The sequence below is a fragment of the Triticum dicoccoides genome, chromosome 4A, assembly GCF_002162155.2.
Source record: "Triticum dicoccoides isolate Atlit2015 ecotype Zavitan chromosome 4A, WEW_v2.0, whole genome shotgun sequence".
NCBI lineage: Eukaryota > Viridiplantae > Streptophyta > Magnoliopsida > Poales > Poaceae > Triticum > Triticum dicoccoides.
The window spans coordinates 151,010,610-151,033,622 of NC_041386.1; positions in this window are offsets into that span (position 1 = coordinate 151,010,610).

Below are 23,013 nucleotides of genomic sequence, written 5' to 3' on the forward strand. Positions count from 1 at the left end.
GCATAGAATTGTAGCAGGAGCTCTTCGTTCCAATGTTCTTCATCAGTGACAAAGTGCAGCAGACCCACTTGTTTGAAGCAATCCAACGCTTCCTCTAGACAGGGCAGACCAGCAATAGCTTCAACATCAAGGCGCTTGTGCGGGAAAATGCGACCTTGGTTGTACAGTATGCAAGTAAAGTAGCTGCGCTGTGGATAGCTCCAGAACCTATCTGATGAAATCCTTTCCCTTGAATAGGGGTTCTTGGAGCTATTGAAGAAAGTATTATCTGCCCTAAAGCCATTGATGTTGAAGGAGCCAGGTGCTGATGCAGGACCTGGAAACCTTGGCAGTCTTGGGATTGGCTTCTGGACCTGAGGCCTGTGCTCAACATGATAGTTGAATTGGGGACCGGCAGCAGACTCGGGAACAGAAGCGATGGGTTCAGTGGCTTCGCTGTCTTCAGAAGCTTTTGCTGGGGAGGGCTCCACATTAGCTTCGTTGTTGGTTGTGGCAGCCTCAAGATTTTCATCCTCCGCTTGACTAACAGGAGGGTCTGTCACAAGCACGTTCTCCTGGAGAACTGCTTCTTGGTGGAGCAGAGGAGTGGGTTCTTGTGGTACTTCTTCTGCGGCTGATGCAGCCGGAATGTCTTCAGCATAGACTTGAGGCCTTGGACCTTTGCGAAGCCTGCGGAACGCAGACGACGCCTGTGGGGTTGGAGTGGGTTGGGCCTCATAGTCTTCTTCCTCTTGAGGGCGATCCGCCCATGAAGCATCCTGTGCAATTGGCGTCAGTGGATGACCAATGCTGATGAGTTCGCTGTGTTCTAACTGAGGAAGGGCTGCATCATCTTCTACATTGTCACGATGACCAATGTCTTCAGCAGCAATGGGATCAGCTGCTGAAATATCTTCAGCTTCAGGAGCCTCTGTGGGAGCAGGCTCATGAACCGTCAGTTGACGTTCATCGTCAGGGTGAACCATAGAGATGGGTTCAACTATCAAGGGCTCTGTGGGAGCAGCCCGAGCTTTCTTGATCTTTCTCTTTTTCTTGCTGGGGGCAGTAGGAGAGGCTTTAGAGCTTTTCCTCTTCCTGGCTTCAGCCTCAGCAGTTCTTGTCTTCTTGAGCTCTGAAGTTGTTAACCGGCTCTTTTGCTTCGAGCCAGTCGTTGCAGTTGGGAAGACAAGCGGAACTGCTTCCTGCCTTGGTGCCTCTGGTTCAGCTGGAACAGTCTTCTTCTTTTTCTTTGCGGCCATCTTGGGGTCGATGCCAGGACGCCCAAGCGCCTTGCGCTTCTCAGCCTCATTGTAGGCTTGCACACATCTGTCAGCCAGAGTCTTCATCCGCTCACGTGAACCCTGAGCTTCTGCACGCTTCTTCAGAAAGTTTTCCTTTAGCTCATGCAACATGATCTTGAAGCTCTTCACTTCTTGCACGCTGAGCTTGGCCATATGCTTCTTGAACTAAGCCTTTTCATGATCAATTTTCTGCTTCAGTTCAACTATGCGCTGGGCAATAGCAAGTTCTGAAGCAATAGCGCCTTGGAAGGCGACGCTGAGGCCAATGGGCAGCTGTAGATCTTCAAAGCTGATGTTTGGTGTGGCAAACCACTCGTCAATGAAGTTGTGGATGATGGCGACATCAAAGAGAGGCAGATTGTTGAAGATTTCTGCTTCTTCTTTGCTCTTGATGAGTTGCTCAAGAGCGTCATCTCCAATATCTTCATCACTTGACAGATCAATGGCTTCGCTGCGCAGGATGTCAGCAGCTATGAGCTCTTTGCCAGTGTGAGACAGAGGCATCTTGGCCTTCTGGTGCCTTGAGACGTGAGATAAGTCTTCAGACTGCACACTGTCTTCAGGAGGTGCAGTCGCCAATGGCTTCGCCCTTGAGATATTTGGTGAAGGGGCCGGCTTTGAAGCTTTTGACTTCTTCGATAGCTTTGGCTTTGGTACTGCAGGCACTGCAGGCGCTTCATCAGACTCGGTATCAGCTGCAGGCTCATTCACTACAGTCCCTTGAACCAAGATGTAGGTGATGAGGCCTTCAAGGTTGGCATACGGACCGATGACATTGGGTTCTGCTTCTTGTGTGCCATCCGCCCTTGGTGCTGAGGGACCAGGGTTGAAGTCTAACCCAAATTTCTTCTTGTTCTTGAACCAAGATGTAGGTGATGAGGCCTTCAAGGTTGGCATACGGACCGATGACATTGGGTTCTGCTTCTTGTGTGCCATCCGCCCTTGGTGCTGAGGGACCAGGGTTGAAGTCTAACCCAAATTTCTTCTTGTTCTGCTTCGCTGAGTTTTGGGCAAACTGGAAGTTGCGCTTGAACAGATTGTCGTCACGACACCAGAGTAGTGACGACGGATGTGCATCATCAGGCTATGGCCCACGAACCATGCATGGATAGAAGCTTTGGGCAATAGCTTCATCTCTGGACCTGGGTACAAGATTCTTGTATAAGATGTCTTCCCACGGTCTTTTTATGGCACTTTTCTCAGCATACTCTTGGGTTGTGAAGCGGTATTTGAACCATTGTTCTGCCCAATAGCGTCGAATCCATTGGATTCGGGTCTTGCGCTGACCATAATTCTCTTCAGGATCTGTTTTATACATTTCTGCCAGTTCATCAGGCAGATCTTTGGATGTTTCTCCACGTCGCTGTCTGCCCCCTTCCTTGCTGCTGTTTCTGAAGCCATAAACTTTAACTTGGAAGGCTTCAAGACGTTCAAAGGCTTCAAAGGCTTTCTCTTGCTGGACCAACAGGAACTGGCTTCAGGAGAATTTATGTGATGCTGTAAGAATTATGCAAATGAATGCAGACTATGAGAACCAAAGGATTCTCCCACGGACATGTACCTGTGACAGCATTAAGGTGCGAGGGAAGGGGAAGAGGTCATATGCATTCTCAGAAGATTTTGAAGATAAATCAGTTTAGAAGACATTGACCTCATCATGCGAAGACATTCACTCATAGATAAGAAGTTGGTTCCAGATTTGTACGAATCCACAGATCAGTACAAGTGAGGAATCTAACTACTTTGTGAAGCACAAGCGAATATACTAGGCATGTTAAGAGATGCAGTTTGAGAGAGATCTAGTTTGTGTGAACAGAAACTACTTGTGGTAGAAAGTGACAGATCAATAGGATCAACGGTGCTGTAAAAAGGGAGTTTTATTTACCACACTGAGAACTGCTAGACAGAGTGGGAGATGAGGCCGAGCAGTTCACTCGTCCGTGCCCTAACTTGGCGACGGAGGAGACCTACGGCGACGGCGGAGAGGACGATGTCCGCGGTCGGCGTGAAGACGGCATCGGAGAGGTTGCGGCAGCGAAGCGCTTTGTCGTCGGCGTCGTCGAGAGCTAGCGGTGGCGCTAGGGTCCGTGCGAGGGTGGAAGAAGAGATAGTTACCGCTGTGAGTGTGTATTTATAGGCACAAGGGCGGCACTGTACTATTACATAGGTGCCCCTGGCGATTCGCATCTGAGGAACGTGTGGCCAGTTTGCGGAAGTTTGGGGTTTGTTCCACGTCCCACGCATGCCTGGATTGTCGGGTGGTCGTTCCTACTTCTCCGGATTTTATGTGGAGGAATGAGCATTGAAAACGGACTTAATGGTTGTCTCTGTATCTTCTGCTGACAAGGACGCAGTGAAGACATTCGACAGTTTCAATAGAATGCATATGACTTGGAGAGATAGTATTTGAGATAGGAAGCATAGAGAAGTTGGGGTCCGATCACATTCACTTAGTTCAAAAGATTCAACACGAAGACATAGCTATAATTGAAAGCTGTAGAGGACAGAACACTAGCATATATATATATATATATATATATATATATATATATATATATATATATATATATATATATATATATCTAAAATCAACATAGTGAAGACAATCATGAAAGTATGTTGAGTTCGAAGCCAAACCAAATGTGAAGACATTGCAAGGTAACGCCATGAGAGAAACACTTCAAAATAGAACGTTTGGTGGTGGCGTTACCCATCGTATAGGAAGTATTAGACCCAGACACGGCGCACAATTATCGTGGCGCTCCGAAATCATGAAAGATTGCTTCAGACGCCTATACCTGGATAGGAGTGCAGACAACATAGAGAAGTACAAGATGGCGAAGAAGGCCGCAAAGCGAGCTGTTGGTGAAGCAAGGGGTCGGGCATATGAGGACCTCTACCAATGGTTAGGCACGAAGGAAGGTGAAAGGGACATCTATAAGATGGCTAAGATCCGGGAGAGGAAGACGAGGGATATTGGCCAAGTTAAATGCATCAAGGACGGAGCAGGCCAACTCTTGGTGAAGGACGAAGAGATTAAGCATAGATGGCGGGAGTACTTCGACAAGCTGTTCAATGGGGAGAATGAGAGTTCTACCATTGAACTGAATGACTCCTTTGATGAGACCAACATGCGTTTTGTGCGGCGCATCCAGGAGTCTGAGGTGAAGGAGGCTTTAAAAAGGATGAAAGGAGGCAAGGTGATGGGCCCTGATTGTATCCCCATTGAGGTGTGGAAAGGTCTCGGGGACATAGTGATAGTATGGCTAACCAAGCTTTTCAACCTCATTTTTCGGGCAAACAAGATGCCAGAAGAATGGAGACGGGGTATATTAGTACCAATCTTCAAGAACAAGGGGGATGTTTAGAGTTGTACTAATTACCGTGGAATTAAGCTGATGAGCCATACAATGAAGCTATGGGAGAGAGTCATTGAGCACCGCTTAAGAAGAATGACAAGCGTGACCAAAAATCAGTTTGGTTTCATGCCTGGGAGGTCGACCATGGAAGCCATTTTCTTGGTACGACAACTTATGGAGAGATATAGGGAGCATAAGAAGGGCTTGCATATGGTGTTCATTGACTTGGAGAAGGCCTATGATAAGATACCGCGGAATGTCATGTGGTGGGCCTTGGAGAAACACAAAGTCCCAGCAAAGTACATTACCCTCATCAAGGACATGTACAATAATGTTGTGACAAGTGTTCGAACAAGTGATGTCGACACCGATGACTTCCCGATTAAGATAGGACTGCATCAGGGGTCAGCTTTGAGCCCTTATCTTTTTGCATTGGTGATGGATGAGGTCACAAGGGGTATACAAGGAGATATCCCATGGTGTATGCTCTTTGCGGATGATGTGGTGCTAGTTGACGATAGTCAGACGGGGGTAAATAGGAAGTTAGAGTTATGGAGACAAACCTTGGAATCGAAAGGGTTTAGGCTTAGTAGAACTAAAACCGAGTACATGATGTGCGGTTTCAGTACTACTAGCTGTGAGGAGGAGGAGGTTAGCCTTGATGGCCAGGTGGTACCTCGGAAGGACACCTTTCGGTATTTGGGGTCAATGTTGCAGGAGGATGGGGGTATTGATGAAGATGTGAACCATCGAATCAAAGCCGGATGGATGAAGTGGCGCCAAGCTTCTGGCATTCTCTGTGACAAGAGAGTGCCACAAAAGCTAAAAGGCAAGTTCTACAGGACGGTGGTTCGACCCGCAATGTTGTATGGCACGGAGTGTTGGCCGACTAAAAGGCGACATGTTCAACAGTTAGGTGTGGCGGAGATGCGTATGTTGAGATGGATGTGTGGCCACAGGAGGAAGGATCGAGTCCGGAATGATGATATACGAGATAGAGTTGGGGTAGCACCAATTGAGGAGAAGCTTGTCCAACATCGTTGATGGTTTGGGCATATTCAGCGCAGGCCTCCAGAAGCTCCAGTGCATAGCGGACGGCTAAAGCGTGCGGAGAATGTCAAGAGAGGGCGGGGTCGACCGATTTTGACATGGGAGGAGTCCGTTAAGAGAGACCTAAAGGATTGGAGTATCGACAAAGAGCTAGCTATGGACAGGGGTGCGTGGAAGCTTGCTATCCATGTGCCAGAGCCATGAGTTGGTTGCGAGATCTTATGGGTTTCACCTCTAGCCTACCCCAACTTGTTTGGGACTAAAGGCTTTGTTGTTGTTGTTGTTGTTGTTGTTCCGAAGTCAAATTCCACATTAATGTATTCACACTTAGAATGCATGTCTTCATTGTTTGAAGATATACTTCACTTCGTGTGTTGCACATCTAAGTCATCAATATGCATAAGGGTTAGGATGTGTGCCTGATCACAGGACATTTGAGGATTCCAGGATATTTAGCTCACACTGTAACTTGCAAAACCTCTTCTCATCCAAGGGCTTGGTGAAGATATCTGCCAATTGCTCTTCAGTGTTGACGTGTATGATATCAATGTCTTCCTTCACAACATGATCTCTGAGAAAGTGATGACGAATTTCAATGTGCTTTGTCTTCGAGTGCTGAACTGGGTTGTTGGCAATCTTGATGGCGCTTTCGTTGTCGCAGTAAAGTGGCACTTGCTTCAGATGAATGCCATAGTCCTTGAGTGTTTGCTTCATCCACAAAAGCTGAGCGCAGCAAGATCCAGCAGCAATGTATTCAGATTCAGCAGTGGAGAGGGATACACAGTTCTGCTTCTTTGAAGACCAACATACAAGTGATCGTCCCAGAAAGTGACATGTGCCTGATGTAGACTTGCGATCAACTTTGTCACCAGCATAATCAGCATCCGAGAATCCAACAAAATCAAACTCTGAGCCCTTTGGATACCATAATCCTAGAATTGGGGTGTGAGCCAAATATCAAAGAATTCGCTTCACAGCTAAGTGATGCGACTCCTTTGGTGCCGCTTGAAATCGAGCACACATGCAAACACTAAGCATAATATCTGGCCTAGATGCACATAGATAAAGTAAAGAACCAATCATGGAGCGGTATACCTTTTGATCAAACTCTTTACCATTGTCGTCAGGACCCAGATGATGTTTGGCTGGCATTGGTGTTGTGAAGCCTTTGCAGTCTTGCATACCGAACTTCTTCAGGCAATCTTTGAGATACTTCTCTTGAGATATGAAGATGACATTGCGTTGTTGTCATATTTGAAGACCAAGGAAGAACTTCAGCTCCCCCATCATGGACATCTGATATTGCTCTTGCATCATATATCCAAACTCTTCACTGTACTTCTGATTGGTGTAGCCGAAGATAATGTCATCCACATATATTTGGCACACAAACAGTTCACCATCATATGTCTTCATGAAAAGAGTGGGATCTAGGGAACCAGGTATGAAGCCTTTGCTTTTCAGGAAGTATTTGAGTGTGTCATACCAGGCCCTAGGGGCTTGTTTGACGCCATACAGTGCCTTGTTGAGCTTGTATACCATGTCAGGATGTTTTGGATTTTCAAAGCCAGGCGGTTGTGCAACATACACTTCTTCTTCAATCTTGCCATTGAGAAAGGCACTCTTCACATCCATTTGATATAGAAGTATGTTATGATGATTTGCATAGGCCAGCAGTATGCGTATGGCTTCAAGCCTAGCCACAGGAGCAAATGTTTCATCGAAGTCAATGCCTTCCACTTGAGTATATCCTTGAGCAACGAGACGAGCTTTGTTTCTGACAACTTGACCATGCTCATCTTGCTTGTTGCAATATATCCATTTGGTGCCTATTATGGTGTGCTTCCGTGGATCAGGACGCTTAACTAGTTCCCATACATTATTCAGCTCAAACTGTTGAAGCTCTTCTTGCATAGCTTGAATCCATTCAGGTTCCAAGAAGGCTTCTTCAACTTTCTTGGGTTCTGATATTGAGACGAATGCGAAGTGCCCACAGAAATTTGCCAGCTGAGTTGCCCTTGAACGAGTGAGTGGACCTGGTGCATTGATGCTGTCAATTACTCTATCAATATGCACTTCATTGGCAACACGAGGATGTATAGGGCGAAGACTTTGCTCTTGCTGATCTGTGTTGTCGTTGGGAGGAATGTCTTTAGGCTGAGCATTGTCTTCATGTGGATCAGGTGCTGAGATGATAAGTTCTTGTTCAAGATGAGCTTCAGAAGGTATAATCTCTCCAGTTCCCATAAGCTTGATTGATTCACTAGCTGGAACTTCATCTAGCACATTTGGCAGTTGCTCTCTTTGTGACCCATTGGTCTCATCGAACCGCACATCCACTGTTTCAACCACTTTGTAATGAAAGAGATTGAAGACTCTATAGGAGTGCGAATCCTTTCCATATCCAAGCATAAAACCCTCATGTGCTTTTGGTGCAAATTTTGAGGTGTGATGTGGGTCCTTGATCCAGCACCTTGCGCCAAATACTCTGAAGTAACTGACATTTGGCTTTATGCCAGTAAGGAGCTCATAAGATGTCTTGTTCAGAAGCTTGTGGAGATAAACAAGATTGATTGTATGGCATGCAGTGTCAATGGCTTCAGTCCAAAATTTTCTTGGAGTCTTGTATTCATCTAGCATCGTTCTGGCCATCTCAATGAGTGTTCTGTTCTTGCGTTCGACGGCGCCATTCTGCTGTGGCGTGTACGGAGCTGAGAATTCATGTGTGATGCCCAAGGTATCAAGATATGTATCAAGGCCAGTGTTCTTGAATTCAGTGCCATTGTCACTTCTGATGTGCTTTATCTTGGCGCCGTAATTGTTCATAGCTCGATTGGCGAAGCGTCTGAAGACATCCTGCACTTCAGTCTTGTCAAGGATTATGTGCACCCAGGTATATCTAGAGTAATCATCAACAATGACAAAGCCATAGAGGCAAGCAGTAGTAGTAAAAGTTGAGTAGTGAGTGGGACCAAAAAGATCCATGTGAAGCAGTTCGAAGGGTCGAGTAGTGGTCATGATTGTCTTCGAGGGATGTTTTGCCCTCGTCATCTTCCCTGCTTCACAGACACCGCATAAGTGATCTTTCTTGAACTTGACGCCCTCGATGCCTGTGACATGTTTCTTCTTCGCAAGGGTGTGGAGGTTCCTCATGCCAGCATGCCCAAGCCTCCGATGCCAAAGCCAGCATTCTGAAGCTTTTGCAAGAAGACATACTGCAAGTTGTGGCCCTGCTGAGAAATCTACTGCGTGCAAATCATCTTTTCGATACCCTTCAAACACTAGAGACTTGTCAGATTCCATTAGTACAAGGCAACGATATTTTCCAAACATTACAATCATGTTCAAATCGCAAAGCATTGAGACAGACATTAAGTTGAAGCCAAGGGATTCAACAAGCATGACTTTATCCATGTGTTGATCCCTTGAGATTGCAACTCTACCTAGACCCAATACCTTACTTTTACCAGTGTCAGCAAATGTGATGTGGCTCTTGTCGCATGGACGTAAGGTTGAGTCCATAAGAAGGCTTCTTTTGCCAGTCATGTGATTTGTACACCCACTGTCAATAATCCATTCTGAAGACTTTGAAGACGCTGGTGTCGTACCCTACAGTGCAGTTAGGGGGATAGGCTTCACGAAGAGAATTGTGAAGCAAAAACATTTGACGAACCAGTGGGTTATGAAAACTTAGATCCAGATTAGGACTAATAGGGAGAGTAGCATGCGATTCAGGAACGAAGTACATAATGATGCCATTCGGGCATTTTATCTTGCGCCCTACAAGTTTTTTAAGGTCCCCATCAATAGCGTCAGAAGATTTTGTTTTTCTGCTGGAGACCTTTCCCTGCAAAAGAGAGTTAAGCTTTCTTAACCACCCACATCTTCAAGGGTGGCTTAGAAGCAATAAGTCTAAGTGCATCATCTGAGAATTTTGGTTTTGGAGCCCTAGCAAACAGTCTAGCAGGCGGACAATAGTACTCATAAGAATGGGCAGAATAATTTTTGGTCATATGAACATGACGGTTTGATGAACCGCTCTCATATTCATATGCCTGAGTATGGTTTCCCTGCAAAACATTTGCGTTAGTGTGACTCAGGTGAGTCCTCTGTCTGCATGAAGCCTTTGGACCGAGGTTTGTCTTCTTCATGTGAGGTATCATGAAGACATTCACAGGAAGATTTTCCAGACACTTTTTCGGAACCCAGATCTTCTTCATAGGCGGTCCATTCCTGCAGTTAGTACCAATGTACCTGGCAAACACTACACCATTCTGATTTCTAAACAGTACATAGTTTGCATCAAAGGATTCATCAATGATAATGGGGTTAGCACAGGTGAAGCCAGATAAATTGGAGTACTGCTCAGGTTTCCAGTAAGAGCCATCTGCATTTATTTTTCTTATGAACCCTACACCCTCTTTCCTAGGGTTTCGGTTCAGAATCTGCTTTTTCAGGACATCACATAGCGTCTGATGCCCTTTAAGGCTTCTGTACATCCCTGTTTCAAGCAATGTCTTCAACCTAGCATTCTCATCAGCAATAGTAGTGGTATCCTCAGCAGAGGGGTTAGTTACCACATCAACATTTGAAGATATTGCAACAGCAGTAGCAGTGGAACATTCAGCAACAGAAGTAGCATTATCACGCTCAATGCATTTAAGACATGGTGGTTCAAATCCTTCCTGAGCGGAACTGATCTGTTTGACGCAAGTGACTCGTTTTCCTTTTGAAGATCCTCATGAGCCGCTCTCAATTTCTCAAGTTCTTGCTTCCTTTGAAGATAATCATAGGAAAGCTTTTCATGAGTTGTTGAGAGAGTATCTTGACGATCTTCAAGTTCCTGATACTTAACGTGAAGATTTTTTATGTCTTCAATTAAGGATTCAGATCGAGTCATTTCAGCACCCAACAGATCATCGCTTCTGTCTAACAGTTTTTGAATATGTTCCATGGCTTTCTGTTGTTCAGTTGCAAATTTAGCGAGTGTTTTGTAACTGGGTTTTGAATCACAATTAGAGTCATCGTCACTAGATGTTTGATAGTAAGTAGTGTGTTTGTTTACCTTGGCACCGCGTGCCATGAAGCAGTAGGTAGGAGTGGAGTAGTCCTTGTCATTTGCATCGGTGTCGGTGATGAAGTCATTATATTCAGTGTTGAAGATGGACTTGGCGACGTATGCTGTAGCCAGACTTGCAATGCCAGAATCAGACTCCTCTTCAGACTCCACCTCTGCCTCCTCAGAAGCAGACTCCTCCTCTGAATCCATTTCCTTGCCAACAAACACACGTGCCTTGCCAGATGAGCTCTTCTTGTGTGATGAAGACTTTGAGGAAGACTTGGAAGAAGACTTTGTGTATTTCTTCTTCTTCTTGTCGTCAGAGTCATATTCCTTGCTCTTCTTCTTCTTTCTGTTCTCATTGTCCCACTGTGGACACTCAGAGATGAAGTGTCCAGTTTTCTTGCACTTGTGGCATGTTTTCTTCTTGTAGTCATGAGCAAAAGCTTCATTATTCCTTGAGCTTGATCGTGAAGACTTTCTGAAGCCTTTCTTCTTGGTGAATTTTTGGAACTTCTTCACTAGCATTGCAAGTTCCCTTCCAATGTCTTCAGGATCATCAGAACTGCTGTCAGATTCTTCTTCAGATGAGGAAACAGCTTTTGCCTTCAAGGCACGAGTTCGCCCATAGTTTGGACCATAGATATCTCTTTTCTCCGAAAGCTGAAACTCATGTGTATTGAGCCTCTCAAGTATGTCAGACGGATCGAGTGTCTTGAAATCAGGACATTCTTGGATCATCAGGGCCAGGATGTCAAACAAACTATCAAGTGATCTCAGCAGCGTCTTGACGACTTCGTGTTTGGTAATCTCAGTGTCGCCGAGGGCTTGAAGCTCATTTGTGATGTCAGTGAGTCGGTCAAATGTGTGCTGCACATTCTCATTGTCATTTCACTTGAAGCGATTGAAGAGATTGCGAAGGACACTGATTCTTTGATCTCTCTGGGTTGAGATGCCTTCATTGACCTTGGAGAGCCAGTCCCACACCAGCTTGGATGTCTTCAAGGCACTCACACGGCCATACTGTCCTTTGGTCAGATGACCACAGATGATGTTCTTGGCAGTAGAGTCCAGTTGAACAAATTTCTTGACATCAGCAGCAGTGATACCTTCTCCAGCCTTGGGAATGCCGTTCTCGACGACATACCATAGGTCGACCTCAATGGCTTCAAGATGCATACGCATCTTATTCTTCCAGTAGGGATATTCAGTTCCATCGAAGACGGGGCACGCAGCGGAGACTTTAATTATCCCTGCAGTCGACATAGCTAAAACTCCAGGGGTTAAACCGAATCACACAGAACATGGGAGCACCAGGCTCTGATACCAATTAAAAGTGCGTTATATCGACTAGAGGGGGGGTGAATAGGTGATTTTTATGAAAGTCTTCAAAACGTGGGAGTTATGAAGACAAACAGTGGAGATATGCCTATTACTATGCAGCGGAAGTTAGACTACACTAGGAAAGCCATGGTCAAGTATCAACAGAGTGAAAGCACAGTGACAAATAGCTGTAGTGTGATAAGGATCAGGTAGGAAGATACTATGAAGCCAAACAGATCATACACTCATGTTGTGAAGACAAAAGATAGAACAGACACGCAATGACTTCACAATGAGTGATCAGTAAGTAAAAGGAAGTGAAGATGAAACCAGTGACTCGTTGAAGACAATGATGTGTTGGACCAGTTCCAGTTGCTGTGACAACTGTACGTCTGGTTGGAGCGGCTAGGTATTTAAACCTTAGGACACACAGTCCCGGACACCCAATCCTGAACACGCAGCTCAGGACACCAAGTCCTCACCGTATTCTTCTTGAGCTAAGGTCACATAGTCCTCGCCCAATCACTCTGGTAAGTCTTCAAGGTAGACTCCCAAACCTTCACAGACTTCGTTCACTGGCAATCCACAATGTCTCTTGGATGCTCTGAACGCGACGCCTAACCGTCTGGGGATGCACAGTCCTCAAGTGTAATAAGTCTTCAGATCACACAGACAGGAAGACTTAAGTGATGCCCAATTCTCTCTGGCTCTGGTGGTTAGGGCTTTATCCTCGCAAGGAATTCTCTCTCTCAAAGGCTTCGAGGTGGGTTGCTCTCAAACGACAAAAGCCGTACTCTCAATCTGAGCAGCCAACCGTTTATGGTTGTAGGGGGTGGGCTATTTATAGCCACTTGGCAACCCGACCTGATTTGACCGAAATGACCCTGGGTCACTCAGGAACTGACACGTGTCCCAACGGTCAAATTTCAAACTCACATGGCAACTTTACTTGGGCTACAAGCAAAACTGACTTGTCCGGCTCTGGACAAGATTCGCTCTCATTGTCTTCACTCGAAGACATAGGTTTTTGGTTTAGGCATCACTTCAGTCATTCTGACTGGTTCTCCAGGACCCCACTTAACAGTACGGTGGTTCCTATGACTCAACACAAAAGAAAAAGAACTACGAAAGATCTAAGTCTTCGAGCTCCATATGCTTCATATCATGTCTTCTTTTGTCATAGTCTTCAATGTGAATATCTTCATATACCACCTTTGACTTCAATGTCTTCATACATTTTTAGGGGTCATCTCTGGTAGTAAAACCGAATCAATGAGGGACTTCTACCTGTGTTATCCTGCAATTCTCACAAACACATTAGTCCCTCAACTAGGTTTGTCGTCAATACTCCAAAACCAACTAGGGGTGGCACTAGATGCACTTACATTAACCAAGTCTCTAACCCACCTTGTCCTAGCAAACCGTTGTTTGGCTATGTTACCGCTTTGCTCAGCCCCTCTTATAGCATTGTTAGTTGCAGGTGAAGATTGAAGTTTGTTCCTTGTTGGAACATGGAGATGTTGTTCCTTGTTGGAACATGTTTACTTGTTGGGATATCACAATATATCTTATTTAATTAATGCATCTATATACTTGGTAAAGGGTGGAAGGCTCGGCCTTATGCCTGGTGTTTTGTTCCACTCTTGCCGCCCTAGTTTCCGTCATATCGGTGTTATGTTCCCGGATTTTGCGTTCCTTACGCAGTTAGGTAATAATGGGAACCCCTTGACAGTTCGCCTTGAATAAAACTCCTCCAGCAATGCCCAACCTTGGTTTTACCATTTGCACTAACAACCTACCACCTTCCCTTGGGTTCTGCAGACTCAAGGGTCATCTTTATTCTAACCCCCCCCCCCTCGGGCCAGTGCTCCTCTGAGTGTTGGTCCGAACTGAGCTGCCTGCGGGGCCACCTTAGGGAAACTTGAGGGTTGGTTTTACTCGTAGCTAGTCTCATCTGAGTGTGCCCTGAGAAAGAGATATGTGCAGCTCCTATCGGGATTTGTCGGCACATTCGGGCGGTGTTGCTGGTTTTGTTTTAACCTGTCGAAGTGTCTTGAAGAACCGAGGTACCGAGTCTGATCGGAACGTCTCGGGAGGAGGTCTATTCCTTCATTGACCGTGAGAGCTTGTCATGGGCTAAGTTGGGACACCCCTGCAGGGATTTGAACTTTCGAAAGCCGTGCCTGCGGTTATGGGCAGATGAGAATTTGTTAACGTCCGGTTGTAGAAAACCTGAAGTTTACCTTAATTAAAATACACCAATCGCGTGTGTTACCGTGATGGTCTCTTCTCGGCGGGGTCCGGGAAGTGAACACGGTGTTGGAGTTATGCTTGACGTAGGTTGTTCTAGGATCACTTCTTGATCATAGTTGTTCGACCGTGCTTTTGCCTTCTCTTCTCGCTCTCTTTTACGAATAGGTTAGCCACCATATATGCTAGTCGCTTGTTGAAGCTCCACCTCATACCTTTACCTTACCCATAAGCTTAAATAGTCTTGATCGCGAGGGTGCGAGATTGCTGAGTCCCCGTGACTCACAGATACTTCCAAAACCAGTTTGCAGGTGCCGATGAGTCCGTGCAGATGACGCAACCAAGCTCAGGAGGAGCTCGATGAAGATCTTGTCCTTTATGTTGTTTGGTTCTAGTCGATCAGTAGTGGAGCCCAGTTGGGGTCGATCGGGGACCTTGTCGCATTTGGGGTTCTTTTATTTTGGCTCCGTAGTCGGGCCCTTATTGTATTTGGATGTTGTAATGCTTTATTCATGTATTTGTGTGAAGTGGCGATTGTAAGCCAACTATGTATCTTTTCCCTTATGTATTACATGGGTTGTGTGAAGATTACCTCACTTGCGACATTGCTTTCAATGCGGTTATGCCTCTAAGTCGTGCTTCGACACGTAGGAGATATAGCCGCATCGAGGGCGTTACAGATAGCACCTCTGGAAAGATGGCAAAGCATATAACAAAACTCATGTAGAGCACAGGGGCATATCATGCACACATTAATCATGGCAAAAATGACAAATAGCTATTTGGTGCAGCAGATCTGACAATTAACTCAAATAGCACTCTTCCAACAGCATTTTGGGCATCAATATGAACATAAATGAAAATGATGCAATGAGATGAAATGATGTGCTCTCTGAGACGAATATTTTGATATGTTAAACGCCCAAAACAGATCTACGGATGCAAAGTTACGGCACGATGAACATGGCAATAAAATTAGGGTTAGGGATAAAATTCAACCCGAGATCCAGATCTGGATCTGAGGTACTGTAGCAGCACGGTTCCCGAGGATCACCAGAAAACTCGAGGTCGTCGGAGAACTTGCCGCGGGGAGGAGCCAGTCGGAGGAGGAGGCGCGGGGCCGGAGTTGGTGGTGGTCGGAACCGCGCGGCGCGGTCGCCGGCGTGGTCGTGGGCGGCACCGACCGGCGAGGAGTGCGGCGGCCCGGGCGCCGGAGTTGAGGCAAGGGGTGGCGAGGAGCTCCGGCCACCGGAGTTGGCGAAGGGCGGCGAGGAGCTCCCTGGCGCGGCGCGGCGAGGGAGGAAGACGCGGGCGGCGCGCGGGCTCGGAGGGCCGGACGCGGGCTCTCCGGGCCGCGGCGGGTGGCGGCGGCGCTTGCCACGTGGCGGCTCACGATTCGCTGCGAGCGGCGGCGGACTCTGTCCGGCCGGGCCGGACGTGTCCGGTGCGGTGAGGAGCGGGGAAAATTAGGGTTTCGGGGAAGAAGGAGACGTGAATTTCGGAGGGGGGCTATTTATAGGCATAGGAGGAGCTAGGAGAGTCCAAATGAGGTGCGGTTTTCGGCCACGCGATCGTGATCGAACGCTCTAGAAGATGGAGAGGGTTTTGGTGGGTTTTGGGCCAAATTGAAGGGCTGTTGGGCTGCAACACACGCAAGGCCTTTTCGGTCCCTCGCTTAACCGTTGGAGCATCAAACAAAGTCCAAATGGTACGAAACTTGACAGGCGGTCTTCCGATAGTAAACCAAGGCCGCTTGGCAAGTCTTGGTCCAATCTGGAAATGTTTAACCCCCACACATGAAAGGAAGGTAGAAAGGACCACCGGAGGAGATAGGAGCGCCGGAATGCAAAACGGGCAACGGGGAAAAGCTCGGATGCATGAGACGAACACGTATGCAAATGCAATGCACATGATGACATGATATGAGATGCATGACAACGGCAACAACACACGGAGACAAAAACTCGAACCCAAGAAAATAAAATAACTTAGCGCCAGAAACGGCAAGAGTTGGAGTACATGTTAGGTAAATTACATCTAGGGTGTTACAATCATCTTATAATGCTACCGTCAATCAAAGCAAGATAAGATGCATAAAAGATAAACATCACATGCAATCAATATAAGTGATATGATATGGCCATCATCATCTTGTACTTGTGATCTCCATCGTAGCATCGTTGTCGTCTCGCCAATCTTATGCTTCCACGACTATCGCTACCGCTTAGTGATAAAGTAAAGCATTATAACATGATCGTATTGCATACAATAAAGCGACAACCATATGGCTCCTGCCAGTTGCCGATAACTCGGTTACAAAACATGATCATCTCATACAATAAAATTTAGCATCATGTCTTGACCATATCACATCACAACATGCCCTGCAAAAACAAGTTAGACGTCCTCTACTTTGTTGTTGCAAGTTTTACGTGGCTGCTACGGGCTTAGCAAAAACCGTTCTTACCTACGCATCAAAACCACAATGATAGTTTGTCAAGTTGGTGCTGGTTTAACCTTCGCAAGGACCGGGCATATCCACACTTGGTTCAACTAAAGTTGGAGAAACTGACACCCGCCAGCCACCTGTGTGCAAAGCACGTCGGTAGAACCAGTCTCGCGTAAGCGTACGCGTAATGTCGGTCCGGGCCGCTTCATCCAACAATACCGCCGAACCAAAGTATGACATGCTGGTAAGCAGTATGACTTATATCGCCCACAACTCACTTGTGTTCTACTCGTGCACAACATCAACGCATAAAACCTAGGCTCGGATGCCACTGTTGGGGAACGTAGTAATTTCAAAAAAATTCCTACGCACACACAAGATCATGGTGATGCATAGCAACAAGAGGGGAGAGTGTAGTCTATGTACCCTCGTAGACCGGCAACGGAAGCATTGACACAACATATAGGAAGTAGTCGTACGTCTTCCCGATCTGACCGATCCAAGTACCGAACGTACGGCACCTCCGAGTTCTGCACACGTTCAACTCGGTGACGTCCCTCGAGCTCTGATCCAGCAGAACGTTAAGGGAGAGTTTCGTCAGCATGATGGCGTGATGACAGTGATGATGTTCTACCGACGCAGGGCTTCGCCTAAGCACTGCTACGATATGACCGAGGTGGAATATGGTGGAAGGGGGCACCGCACACGGCTAAGGAACGATCACGAAGATCAACTTGTGTGTCATGGGGTGCCCCCTTGCCCCTGTATATAAAGGAGGGAGAAGGGGAGGTGCGGCCGGCCCTACGGGTGCGCCTGGAGGAGTCCTACTCCCACTGGGAGTAGGACTCCCCCCTCTTGCCTTGTTGGAAAAGGAAGGGGGAAGGGAGAAAGAGGAAAGGGGGGCGCTGCCCCCTTCCTTGTCCTATTTGGACTAGGGGGGAGGGGCGCGCGGCCTGCCCTGGCCGGCCCTCCTCTTCTCCCTTATGGCCCATGTAGGCCCAATAACCCCGGGGGGGGGTTCCGGTAACCCCCCGGTACTCCGGTAAAATCCCGATTTTACCCAGAATGTTTCCGATATCCAAATATAGGCTTCCAATATATAAATCTTTATGTCTCAACCATTTCGAGACTCCTCGTCATGTCCGTGATCACATCCGGGACACCGAACAACCTTCGGTACATCAAAACACAAAAACCCTAATTACGATCGTCACCGAACTTTAAGCGTGCGGACCCTACGGGTTCGAGAACTATGTAGACATGACCGAGACACGTCTCCGGTCAATAACCAATAGCGGAACCTGGATGCTCATATTGGCTCCTACATATTCTACGAAGATCTTTATCGATCAGACCGCATAACAACATACGTTGTTCCCTTTGTCATCGGTATGTTACTTGCCCGAGATTCGATTGTCGGTATCTCAATACCTAGTTCAATCTCGTTACCAGCAAGTCTCTTTACTCATTCCGTAATACATCATCCCGCAACTAATTTCTTAGTTGCAATGCTTGCAAGGCTTAAGTGATGTGCATTACCAAGAGGGCCCAGAGATACCTCTCCGACAATCGGAGTGACAAATCCTAATCTCGAAATACGCCAACCCAACAAGTACCTTCGGAGACACCTATAGAGCACCTTTATAATCACCCAGTTACGTTGTGACGTTTGGTAGCACACAAAGTGTTCCTCCGATAAACGGGAGTTGCATAATCTCATAGTCATAGGAACATGTATAAGTTATGAAGAAAGCAATAGCAACAAACTAAACGATCAAGTGCTAAGATAACGGAATGGGTCAAGTCAATCACATCATTCTCCTAATGATGTGATCCCGTTAATCAAATGACAACTCATGTCATGGTTAGGAAACATAACCATCTTTGATCAACGAGCTAGTCAAGTAGAGGCATACTAGTGACACTCTTTTTGTCTATGTATTCACACATGTATTATGTTTCCGGTTAATACAATTCTAGCATGAATAATAAACATTTACCATGATATAAGGAAATAAATAATAACTTTATTATTGCCTCTAGGGCATATTTCCTTCAGAAAGTGACTAGATGAATTCCCATGTGTCCTTAAGAACACTTTGCTTGCTATAAGGGAAATTTCCGAACTATCCTTTGCTATAAAAAGGATTGGGCTACCTTATTGCACCTTTGTTACTATTGCTACTTGTCACTTGTTAGGAATTATCTTGCTATCAAACTATCTGTCACCGATAATTTCAGTGCTTGCAGAAAATACCTTGCTAAAAACCGCTTGTCATTTCCTTCCACTCCTTGTTGGGTTCGACACTCTTACTTATCGAAAGGACTATGATTGATCCCCTATACTTGTGGGTCATCAGCCACCAATGACAGTCGATTCCGACGGATCTTGGGTAGTGGGTCACAAACTATTAGTCTAGATACGACGGTAATTAGGACATGAGGTTTTACCCAGGTCCGGGCTCTCTTGAAGAGGTAATACCCTACGTCCTACTTTTGCTTGTATTGATTAGGGATGGAGTACGAAGTACATGTGATCTACAATGAGATTGTTGTTTGCATGAAATATGGTCTATCGATTAGCCTAGCTTTGGTATAAGTTACCGGAGACCTAGAATAACAGGTGTCCTAGTTGGCTACGTCAATGAAGATGAGCCCTACACAGATACATAGTCCTTTGTCTTCCATGCCAAGGCTTCTGGAGTCTTCTGTATCAACATGGATTGCTCGAAGTGGCCCAGACAGAACCGACAAGGGGGGTCCCGGCCCACTTCCCCGGGAGTCGACATGGTGAGGCCCCCCTGATACGTCCATTTTGCATCATGCTTTTATATCGATATTCATTGCATTATGGACTGTTATTTCACTTTATGTCACAATACTTATGGCTATTCTCTCTTATTTTACAAGGTTTACATAAGGAGGGAGAATGCCGGCAGCTAGAATTCTGGGCTGGAAAAGGAGCAAATATTAGAGACCTATTCTGTGCAACTCCAAAAGTCCTGAAACTCCACGGAACATCTTGAAATAAATAAAGAAAAATCATCGCCAAAGATGAAGGCCAGGTGGACCACATCCTGCTCACGAGGGTGGGGGGGTGCCCCCCCTAGGGCGCGCCCCCTACCTCGTGGGCCCCCTGGTGGCTCTCCGACGTCCATCTTCTCCTATATGAGATCTTTCGATGAGAAAAAAATCTAAAGGAACTTTTCGGGACGAGACTCCACCGCCATGAGGCGGAACCTTGTCGGATCCAATCTAGAGCTCCGGCAGAGCTGTTCTGCCGGGGATACTTCCCTCCGGGAGGGGGAAATCATCACCATCGTCATCACCAACACTCCTCTCATTGGGAGAGGGCAATCTCCATCAACATCTTCACCAGCACCATCTCATCTCCAAACCCTAGTTCATCTCTTGTATCCAATTCTTGTCTCAAAGTCCGGGATTGGTGCTAGTAGGTTGCTAGTACTGTTGATTACTCCTTGTAGTTGATGCTAGTTGGTTTATTTGGTGAAAGATCATATGTTCAGATCCTATATGCATATTATTAACCCTCTGATTATGAACATGAATATGCTTTGTGAGTAATTACGTTTGTTCCTGAGGACAAGGGAGAAGTCTTGCTATTAGTAGTCATGTGAATTTGGTATTCGTTTGATATTTTGATAAGATGTATGTTGTCTAGCCTCTAGTGGTGTTATGTGAACGTCGACTACATAACACTTCAGCATTATTTGGGCCTAGAGGAAGGCATTGGCAAGTAATAAGTAGATGATGGGTTGCTAGAGTGACAGAAGCTTAAACCCTAGTTTATGTGTTGCTTTGTAAGGGGCTGATTTGGATCCACATGTTTCATGCTATGGTTAGGTTTACCTTAATACTTTTGTTGTAGTTGCGGATGCTTGCAAAAGAGGTTAATCATAAGTGGGATGCTTGTTCAAGTAAGAACATCACCCAAGCACCGGTCCACCCACATATCAAATTATCAAAGTATCGAACGCGAATCATATGAACGTGATGAAAACTAGCTTGACGATATTCCCATGTGTCCTCGGGAGAGCTTTTCCTATTATAAGAGTTTGTTCCGGCTTGTCCTTTGCTACAAAAGGATTGGGCCACCTTGCTGCACTTTATTTACTTTTTTTACTTGTTGGTCGTTATAATCTATCTTATCACAAAACTATCTGTTACCACTTATTTCAGTACTTGCGGAGAATACCTTGCTGAAAACCGCTTATCATTTCCTTCTGCTCCTCATTGGGTTCGACACTCTTACTTATAGAAAGGACTACGATAGATCCCCTATACTTGTGGGTCATCAAGACTCTTTTCTGGCGCCGTTGCCGGGGAGTGTAGCGCCTTTGGTAGGTGGAATTTGGTAAGGAAAAATTTATATAGTGTGCTGAAATTTACTGTCACTTGTTACTATGGAAAGTAATTCTCTAAGGGGCTTGTTCGGGGTATCTTCACCACATCCAGTAGAGCAAAGAGTTGCTCCTCGACCTACTGAACCTATTGAAAATGAAACTCCTTTTGAATTTCCGTCGGTATGATGGAAAAACTGCTAGCTAACCCTTTTACAGGAGATGGAACAAAGCATCCTGATGAGCACTTAATATATGTGGATGAAGTTTGTGGATTATTTAAGCTTGCAGGTATACCCGATGATGTTGCTAAGAAGAAGGTCTTCCCTTTATCTTTGAAGGGAGACACATTGATATGGTATAGGCTATGTGATGATATGAGATCATGGGACTATAAAAGATTGAAGTTGGAATTTCATCAAATGTATTACCCTATGCATCTTGTTCATTGTGATCGCAATTATATATATAATTTCTGGCCTCGCGAAGGAGAAAGCATCGCTCAAGCTTGGGGGAGGCTTAAATCAATGTTATATTCGTGCCCCAATCATGAGCTCTCAAGAGAAATGATCATTCAAAATTTTTATGCTCGGCTTTCTGAAAACAATCGCACCATGCTCGATACTTCTTGTGCTGGCTCTTTTATGATGAAGACTATTGAATTTAAATGGAATTTGTTGGATAGAATTAAACGCAACTCTGAAGATTGGGACCTCTACGATGGTAAGGAGTCAGGTATGACACCTAAGTTTGATTGTGTTAAATCTTTTATGGACACCGATATTTTCCGTAAGTTTAGCACTAAATATGGACTTGACTCTGAGATAGTAGCTTCTTTCTATGAATCTTTTGCTGCTTATGTTGATCTCCCTAAGGAGAAGTGGTTTAAATATCATCCTCCCATAGAAGTAAAAGTAGCTGCACCTATTAAAGTTGAAGAAAAGACTGTCACTTATAATGATCCTATTGTTCCTACTTCTTATATTGAGAAACCACCTTTCCCTGTTAGAATAAAGGATCATGCTAAAGCTTCAATTGTTGTTCGTAAAAGCAATATTAGAACTTATACACCCCCTGAGCAAGTTAAAGTAGAACCTAATATTGCTATTGTTAAAGATCTCTTGTCTGATAATATTGATGGGCATGTTATTCAGTTCGAAGGTGAAACTGCTAGAATTGCTAAACCTTGTGATAAAGATAAACATAGACATGTGGTAGGCGTGCCTGTTATTTCTGTTAAAATAGGAGATCATTGTTATCATGGCTTATGTGATATGGGTGCTAGTGTTAGTGTAATACCTATTGACTTATACGAAGAAATTAAGAATGAAATTGCACCTGCTGAGTTAGAAGGTATTGATGTCACAATTAAACTTGCCAATAGAGATACTATTTCACCAATTGGAATTGTTAGAGATGTTGAAGTCTTATGTGGGAAAACTAAATATCCTGCTGATTTTCTTGTTCTTGGTTCCCCACAAGATAGCTTTTGTCCCATTATATTTGGTAGACCCTTCTTAAACACTATCAATGCTACCATAGATTGCACAAAGAATGTTGTTACTGTTGGCTTAGATGATATGGTTCATGAGTTTAATTTCTCTAAATTTAGTAAACAACATCATGAGGAAGAATTACCTAGTAAGGATGAAATTATTGGCCTTGCTTCTATTGCCGTACCTCCTAGAGATCCTTTAGAACATTATCTGCTAGACCATGAAAATGATATGTTCATGAATGAAAGAAGGGAAATAGATGAAGTATTCTTTAAACAGGAACCTATTCTGCAACATAATTTGCCTGTTGAAATTTTAGGGGATCCTCCTCCACCCAAAGGTGATCCCGTGTTTGAGCTTAAACCGTTGCCTGATAATCTTAAATA